Source organism: Lygodium microphyllum, chromosome 4 (genome assembly GCF_053477565.2).
Source record: "Lygodium microphyllum isolate KBCC chromosome 4, Lygodium_microphyllum_v1.1.10, whole genome shotgun sequence".
Lineage (NCBI taxonomy): Eukaryota > Viridiplantae > Streptophyta > Polypodiopsida > Schizaeales > Lygodiaceae > Lygodium > Lygodium microphyllum.
This window is the reverse complement of record NC_141138.1, coordinates 175,445,553-175,454,329: the sequence shown is the minus strand read 5'-3', so window position 1 is coordinate 175,454,329 and position 8,777 is coordinate 175,445,553.

Genomic DNA, 8,777 nt, shown 5'->3' with positions numbered 1-8,777 from the left:
GACAAGGTCAATAGACTTGTCCTCCACGACCCCACGTATGAAGTGATACCTCACCTCAATGTGTTTCGTCTTCGCATGGAAGACCGGATTCTTGGCTAGCTGAATAGTACTCATAGAATCCGAATGTAGTGTAGATATAGTATCAATCCCAAGGTCATGAACCAAACGGCCCAACCATATGGCCTCCTTCCAAACCTTAGTGGCTGCAGCATACTTGGCCTCGGTGGTAGAGAGAGCCATACACTTCTGAACCCTGGACATCCAAGAGACAGCACCTCCAACATAGGTGAATACATAGCTCGAAGTGGACTTCCTACTATCTGCATGTCCTGCATAATGAAAGTCTGTGTACCCCACAACTCCTGTGTCTTGGCTGCCATAGCAAATACATATATCTGATGTGCCCTTCAAGTATCTCATGGTACCCTTCACAGCATCCCAATGCTTCTTGCCATGTGTAGCCATATAGCATGCCACAACACCAATTGCAAAGGCAATATCTAGACGAGTGGCTATCATGGCATACATCAAACTGCCCATGGTTGATGCATAAGGGATCTTGGCCCGACTCTTTGCTCATATGTATGCAGACAACTGTCTGTGGACAATCGGCATGTGAAACCTTCACATAAGAAGGTAATGGACATCCAATAGGCTTCACATCCTGTATGCAGAAATGCTCAAGGACTTTATGAATGTAATCCCTCTGTGAGAGGTAGAGTAGTCCCTGATGCTTGTCACGCTTAATGTGCATACCAAGAATGTGAGAGGCATGTCCCAAATCCTTCATCTCAAAGCTCTTCTTCGGCTTAGATTTAAGAGCATCCAGCTCATTATGAGCTTTCCCTGCTATTAGCATATCATCCATATAAAGTACCAAAATAAGCAATGAGCCATCATGGGATTTCTTTGTGTAAAGACACAGATCCATAGCACTCCTACTGTAGCCCTGTGACTGCATAAAGGCATTAAATTGATGATACCACTCCCTAGGTATCTGCTTCAAGCATAGAGACTTTTCTTCAACTTGCATACTAGGTGCTCCCTACCAAGTTCTGTAAAGCCCTTAGGTTGTTCCATGTAAATCTCATCATGCAAATCCCCATGTAAGAATGCAGTCTTGGCATCCATATGATACATGTCTAAGTCAAGCTTTGCGACTAAGGCCAAAACCAAGTGTAGGGTGGTCATCTTGACCACAAGAGAAAAGACTTCATCAAAGTCAACTCCATGCTCCTATTTAAAACCCTTAGCAACAAGTCTTGCCTTATAAGCCGGCTTGGGATGTCTAGGGATACTTTTCAGCTTGTACACCCATTTGCATGGCAGAGTCTCATTGCTAGCAGGCAAGGAAACCATATCCCAAGTCATATTCTTATGCAAGGAGTCTATCTCAGATTGCATAGCCCTCTTTCAGGAGTGACTGTCACCCTTGCGCATACTCTCATCATAGGTGAGAGGCTCTCTTGCATCTGTAACCAATACATAATGCATCAAGGGCTCAAATCTATCAGGTGGATGTCTATCTGTAGTAGACCATCTTACGACAGGCTCTGCTGCCTGTCCAACACCACCCTGGCCATGTGTGCCAACTATTGTTGCACATGCTTGTGTAGATACAGCTGTGCGCAGGGCTCCTCCTAGAATATAACCTTCTCAGGATGCCTATGCATCTTATCTTCATGGAAGACTACATCATGACTGTAGATGACTTTCTGTGCCTGTGGATGCCAGAGGCGGTAACCCATCTCGCATGCATCTCCATAGCCAAGGAAAATGCATTTGTTACTCTTAGGATCTAGCTTACTACGCTTGTCCTTGGGCACATGATAGAATGCCTCACATCCAAAGACATGTGGATGCGCATAAGACGGTGGTTTCCCAATCCATACCTCCTCTGCAACAACCTGGAAATTCAAACCATTAGAAGGTGATCTATTTATGATATTCACAGCTGTACTGACTACCTCAGCCCAAAAGCTCAGTGATAGGCCTGCATTGCTAAGCATATTGCGTACATGCTCTTGGATGGTTCTGTTCATCCACTCAGCCAAACCATTCTGGGGTGGGCTATAGGGGGCGGTCAATCAACACTTAATACCCCTCTCGTCACATAACTGCTCAAAGGCATGTGACACATATTCTCCACCATTGTCAGTTCGAAGGCATTTCAGCCTATGCCCAATCTGGTTCTCAACCAATGCAAGCCATCTCTGAAACACAGCCAATACATTTAACTTAAGCTTAATGGGATAAGCCCAAACTTTACGCGAAAAATCATCAATAAACGTCACAAAATACATTGTACCACCCATAGACTAACAGGGCATGGACCCATAAACATCCGAATGTACCAATGCCAAGGGCTTACCCATGCGTGTCCTACTAGACTTCTTACACGCATTCCTAGTCTGTCTGCCATAAAGACGATGCTCACATGAATCAAAACATGAATAGTCAAGGGACACTAAGTACTGCAAAAACCAGAAAGCATTTTCATTCCCTTCAAAGACATATAGCCTAAACGAGCATGCCAAAGAGATACATGTGGAATGGAACCCACTGACAAAACATGGTCAACAAAGGACCCATCAACTACAAGAGGATAGAGGCCTCTAGCAAGCAAAGTCTACCACATGTGACTTATGGATGTATGTCATTTAACCTTGGCACCTCTAGCAAGCGTAGATCCATAAGTTGCTTCAACCAATACATTTGACTTGCTGAACTTTTCTTGACATAGAGGTTCTTGATCTTATCTGAAAGCTGTCAAGCACTCTGTGCTTCGTCAAACTTAGTGATGTTGAAGATATCACTGTCAGTGGAAGAAGATGCCATACTACAAGCTGAAACAGTGCAGATAGTTCAAAATTGTGTGATGTTTTCTGCTATAAACAACCAAAATACTATCAAAACCAAGGCAAAATGATCACTAATTGATATCTAAAGATGTTTTCCACCAAGTACCATCAAATGCACATAAAATCAGGTTGATTCAACATGAAAATTCCACAATAGACCATGTATAATTGCTTACTCTAATAAATTACAGCCAAGTACAATGAGAGCAAACTGTAGGCAAAATGAATGCACCAAGTCAACCACTGATTGTCAAAGCATAACCGGCATCAAGCGGGTATAGATCAACAAGTGACAGTCATACTAACATCGAGCAAATACCCAAGCATGTCAAATGAATCCGTCAGTAAGCCGGCACACCCCCTGTGTAATAGGGCAAGGTGTACACAACACTGGCAAGACCTGACACAAATAGGTATATCCTTAGGGAGTGCAAAGCCCAAATCAGCCCAACTACATCTGTGAGGACCATGGCATATCAACCATCCAACTTCCAAGTAAAGATCCCAATCTCAAGTATCCGAATGCTCAAATAGTATAAACCCACCTACTCTATGTCTGTCAAGCGTATCAAGACACTCCCACTAGCACAAAATCCGTAAATCTCAAGCAAGAAAGCTCGAACAAAGCATGTAAGAGTGCACCGGTGACAAGTGTCCAAGATCAAGCATCAGTGAGACATCTCAAGCATATAGGCTCCATAGCATCCATACATAGCATCCATAGACATCAAGTACATCCAAACTATAACTTTGGCAAGCCAAGAAATAGCCAAAGTAAGCTTTAGGCAATCAAATGTCAAGCCAAAGCAAGGCTTAGTAGCATCCAACTCCAGACAATGTATGTAATGGGCATGTAGTAGTGGCATAGGCCAAGCATGTCAAGACTGGTCAAACATAAGTGAAGTGCATACATCAAAGATGGAGATCCAAATGCTATGTGAAGCGAGCTCAAGCTCAACCAATGATCCAAAGCAATATCAAGCTCAAAGTCAATCCCTGATGATCAATACATCAAAGTATATCTCCAAAGCATGTCCTGATTCCAAGAGCCATAGGCAAACATGAAGTAATAGGCTTTAGCCCACTATTGTACAATAGTGATTTACTATTCAAAACTGAGATTTTTCAGCCCAAAAATCAGTCCAAGATGATGGCAAAACATATATCATGCATTCCCCAACAATCGGTCATCAATAGGCATTAAACCGCTTAGCTAGGAAGCTCCAACCAAATAGCATTGACAGCTAGTGTCTGTAAGCTTCTATAAATTGTTTCAAAATAGTGCTACAAGATCTCAAATCAATTTCTAAGGCTTGGGAGGCTTCAAAGCATGTTAAGCATCATTGCCAAGGGTATCACAATGATCTAGAGGTATGCCATGGTCATCAACAAGTTGAAGAGGAGTTGTCCAGAGGCTATAGGAACATGTGTAAATTCACATTGATTTGCTGATGGCTTCTGCTGGTCCTACTGGGGCTATACAAGGTGAAAGAGGGCTCAACCTTGAGCCAATGAAGGCCTAGTGCAAGCCCAAGATAGCCTACAAAGGCTAAAAGCAAGATATGGTGTAAACAAGCTCCAATGGTGGGAGCTATGGCTGCCCCTGATCTTGCAAACCCTGTTGTACCTGTAGACTTCAATGAAACCCTAAAGCAAGTGAATGAATACCTTTGTTGGAATGCCCTGAGGGTGCCAAAGGGGATGGGTAGGTGCTTGGGAAGCCGGGAAGTGACGGAAGCTCGGGAGAGTCGATTATGGCTGTCGGGAAGGAAACCCAATAAGTGTAGGTAATCAATAGGAAGTTGAAGGAGTCACGAACCAAGTCGGAATGCTTGAGCAACCATGCTCTGATACTAGTTGAAAGGTGAGAAGGATTGAAGCTTGCTTGGAAGAGCTATGGCGGGAGAGCAAGAGCAAGAAAAAGATAGAGAGCAAATGGGAACTCCACCAATCACTATGTGTGTGTGCAATATACAGTGGTGGGTACTATCAGTGTAGTAATACACTGGCAGCTAAGCGGAGGCGCCTTTACCCCTAGCATATCATCCACCATAGCCATGCTTTAAATCCATGCATTTTAACATGGTATCAGAGCCATGGTGAGCATGGCTCAACTCTAAAATTTCTTCTCTTAGCTCCTCTTCATCTCAGCCCCTCGTCAATGTACAACTAGCCACCATCACTGACATGGACGATGAGAGAGAGAGAGAGAGAGAGAGAGAGAGAGAGAGAGAGAGAGAGAGAGAGAGAGAGAGAGAGAGAGAGAGAGAGAGAGAGAGAGAGAGAGAGAGAGAGAGAGAGAGAGAGAGATGTAATTAGAAAGGCAAGATGCAATAATAGGTATCAAGCCTCAATAATGTAGCCAGAAGAAATAAAGCTACCATTACTAGCTGCATGAGGTCAATCTTGATAAGCCCATTCCATGTTGTGGTTTTAGCACAAAAAATTGACCATTTGATGAGAAGCAAGGTTTTGTGTCCACCTCTACCATGCTATGTTGATTTGAAAGGTGATGGAAAAAGCCAACAAAAAAACATCTACTACTATGATGACACATTAAAGAAAGAGTAACTAGAGCGCAACTCAAGGACACAATCTACTGCAAACAACTCTAGTAATAAAGAGAATACACCATGCTACCCCAGTTAACAACTCAAAAGGGTTGATGCTCATACAAAATCAAAAGCACAACCTTTGTATTGCTCAAATTTGGGTACAACATCATAGTCCTTAAGCCATGATGATGTGGGGCATGGTGTACAAGGGTGTGTCCACAATACAACTCAATCAGAGATGAATTAGATGTCGATAACTTTGAAAGGATAACTCTATGTATAGGCATTACCTCAGGCACCATAAGTACAAATCAACTTTTCTCTTCAAACATGACATCTCCTTTGTACTCATATCCTCATCCAAAAATATCAAATTCTCCACTCACAACTCACAAATCAATAGCATTGGCATCATAATCCTTTGTAATCACCTAGAGTAGTAGGTAAGTAGAAGCTCTCAATTAGTTTGCCTAGGAGATCTTAGCTCCAAAGTCTTTTTAAATGTACAATCACCTCCAATCCATGAGCCATATTTACACCTTCCAATTTGACATTCACATGGCATTACACCTCCTCACTTAGCTCATTACTAGCACCTCTTTCTCACTTCACAAACTCAACTTTGTGCCACCTTCTCCTCAAAGAGTTGCTACTCCTCAACTACTACGCAAACTTTGACACCGTGTTCCACTAGTTGTCTCCACTCTCCTCCATGGACCTCCTCCACAAGCTCCACTTTTACAAGATCTATCTATCGCCTCTAGACTACTCTTACACCATGAACTCTCTCACACCCACATCCCCTTTATGTTGGCCGTACCAATGTTGGTCTTAGGATATAGATAGCCCTATCTTGAAATATTTTTGCATTATCAAAACAACATTGGGAAAAAATAGATGCCACTTTAAAAAGTTTCATTTTGCCACCTCAAAAGTAATCAACATAATTGCTTTTATCTTTATTATAAGATTTTTAGCTTTTAAAACTTTTAAGCTTCGTTCCCTATAACATGAAAGGCTTTGTTCCCATGACTTTGAACCACACGCCTCATGTCCTTTGTAAATATAAGCTTTAGGTGTCATTTGAAACCCACATCTTGTAAACTTACCCTCCATTGTAATATAATCAACTGGAGTAATCTCAATGGCACTTCCAATTAAAAATGTTTGAGATATAGACCTCAAATACCAATAAGACCTTATATTTGGCTAATTACCCCTTTACTCTATCAAAGCCAATTTTTTTAGCATACACCTATCACTAGACTCAAAATATCAAACCTCAAACCCTCAAGTCGCAAAAAAAAATTAAAACCTAAATCTTGACTTACAAGTTCATGATGCCGTGTAAAACCTTACTAGTCAAGAGGAAAAATATTGGCACATAGCCTTAGAAAACTAAACCTTATTGTCTTCTAAATCCTTCAAGTGATTCCAATTACCTCAAGGCACAGAATTTTATTATTCCTTCCTTTTGTGAGATTGATTAACACTTCCTTGTCTCTCAATCTTTGCAAACTTGCAAAAAAGCATGTCTCACACCACCATTGGGAATGATACTAGGTAATGCATTCAATGTCCAATTTTTGTCCAAGCTATAAGGGGATGAAATTTAAATGTGACCTTTGAATGGCCTTCCTTAGCCTTCTGTGTATTTGCAAGTTTATCACATGAGATGACCTTCCTTAGCCTTCCATGGTTTTGCAAGTTCACCACATGAGATTGCTCATGTACTACTAGTTAGGAGCTCTCTTAACATCATAGAGATTTGCAAGGAACTATGCATCCAAGAAGAACCTCCTTTAAGCAAAGCGATGAGACTTGACTCATGTTGCAAATGGTGTATGCAAAAAGAGAGAGTGAGGGATCTCATAGTTGCTTTTATCAAATCTTCATATATGCACGTAAAATTAGAGGCATCCCTAGCCATATATATATATATATATATATATATATATATATATATATATATATATATATATATATATATACATACATACATACATACATACATACATACATACATACATACATACATACATACATACATACATACATACATACATACATACATACATACATACATACATACATACATATGCACATGCACACACACAAACTTTACACTAGTAAGGAAATTGTTGGTATTGGTACAAACGATTTCCCTATCTCCTTTTGCTCTTGATCATGGGCCATGTTACCATCAATCTCTCTTTACTCCCAGACTAATAGAATGCCATCAAATGTTCATATTACTTAGTGGAAATGCCACTATGCACAACATTTTATTATGCTCCCTACATGAGAGTAGTAACATTAGGGGTGCCTTTCATATAAGCAATTTTTGTGCGATGCACTACTAATCCAAGATACATGCCTTTGATGGCTAAAATGAAAAATGAGCTACATTTAGTGTGCCTATTGTATGGTAATTGATCCCTTGAATAATCCTCAAGCATTACACAATACACTACCATGTGGCGTCTCATCCACTGCACTAAGGTATTCATGCTAGCTTTTAGCTTCACTTTCATGGGTTGGTACCTTAGGGCTCGGATCATTTTGGGCATTTTTTGACATTTGAACTACTATCACTTGAGTATGTGTTAGGGATTCTTTTGTTAAGATCTACCACCACAAAACTTGCACTAGTGACACTACTTTAAATTGTGTTTCTTTCATGCATGTGAGTTGGCAAGCCCTACTACTTAGTACGACTGTATTTTTAGACATTTGACTCTAAAATGAAGATGCCTCCATGATGGCATCAAGTGGAGCTCTTGAAATGTAAGATGGCAAGCATTTATGATGGTGGCAATCAATGCAATGGATTTGTGATTGTTGTCTGAAAATTGGAGCTAAAGCATGTATGACATGAACTCTTATTCTTTCTTGGTTAATTCCACCCATATGCATGCTTTGGGGTGGCCACTTTACTCACTACACAAAGCACAAATTTTGATGCAATGGATCAGCCAACCTCTATTGATGTGGTAAGCAATACACTTGTTCTATCCTAAAAAGTTGTAGAAAAGAGCTTTATTGAGTTAATTAAATATTTTATACACATGATATGGACATGACATTTGTTTTGATATGATGAAATTGATGGCAACTAGGTTGTACCCTTGACACTTGTAGCACAAATTATTTGCATTAGCTCTTCATAAGCATATATCTAGCAAGTTTCCAAGTACAAGGTGCAACCTCTCCATATTTTCTCTCTTACTAGGTTTTCACATTCATGGTAACTCTATTTTATGTATCTCATTGTTCTAGACATGGGCTCCTAGTTTGTCCCTTCTAACTTTTAAGATATTGAAAATAAAATGTATTTTCAAACCTCTATCCATCTAGTTAC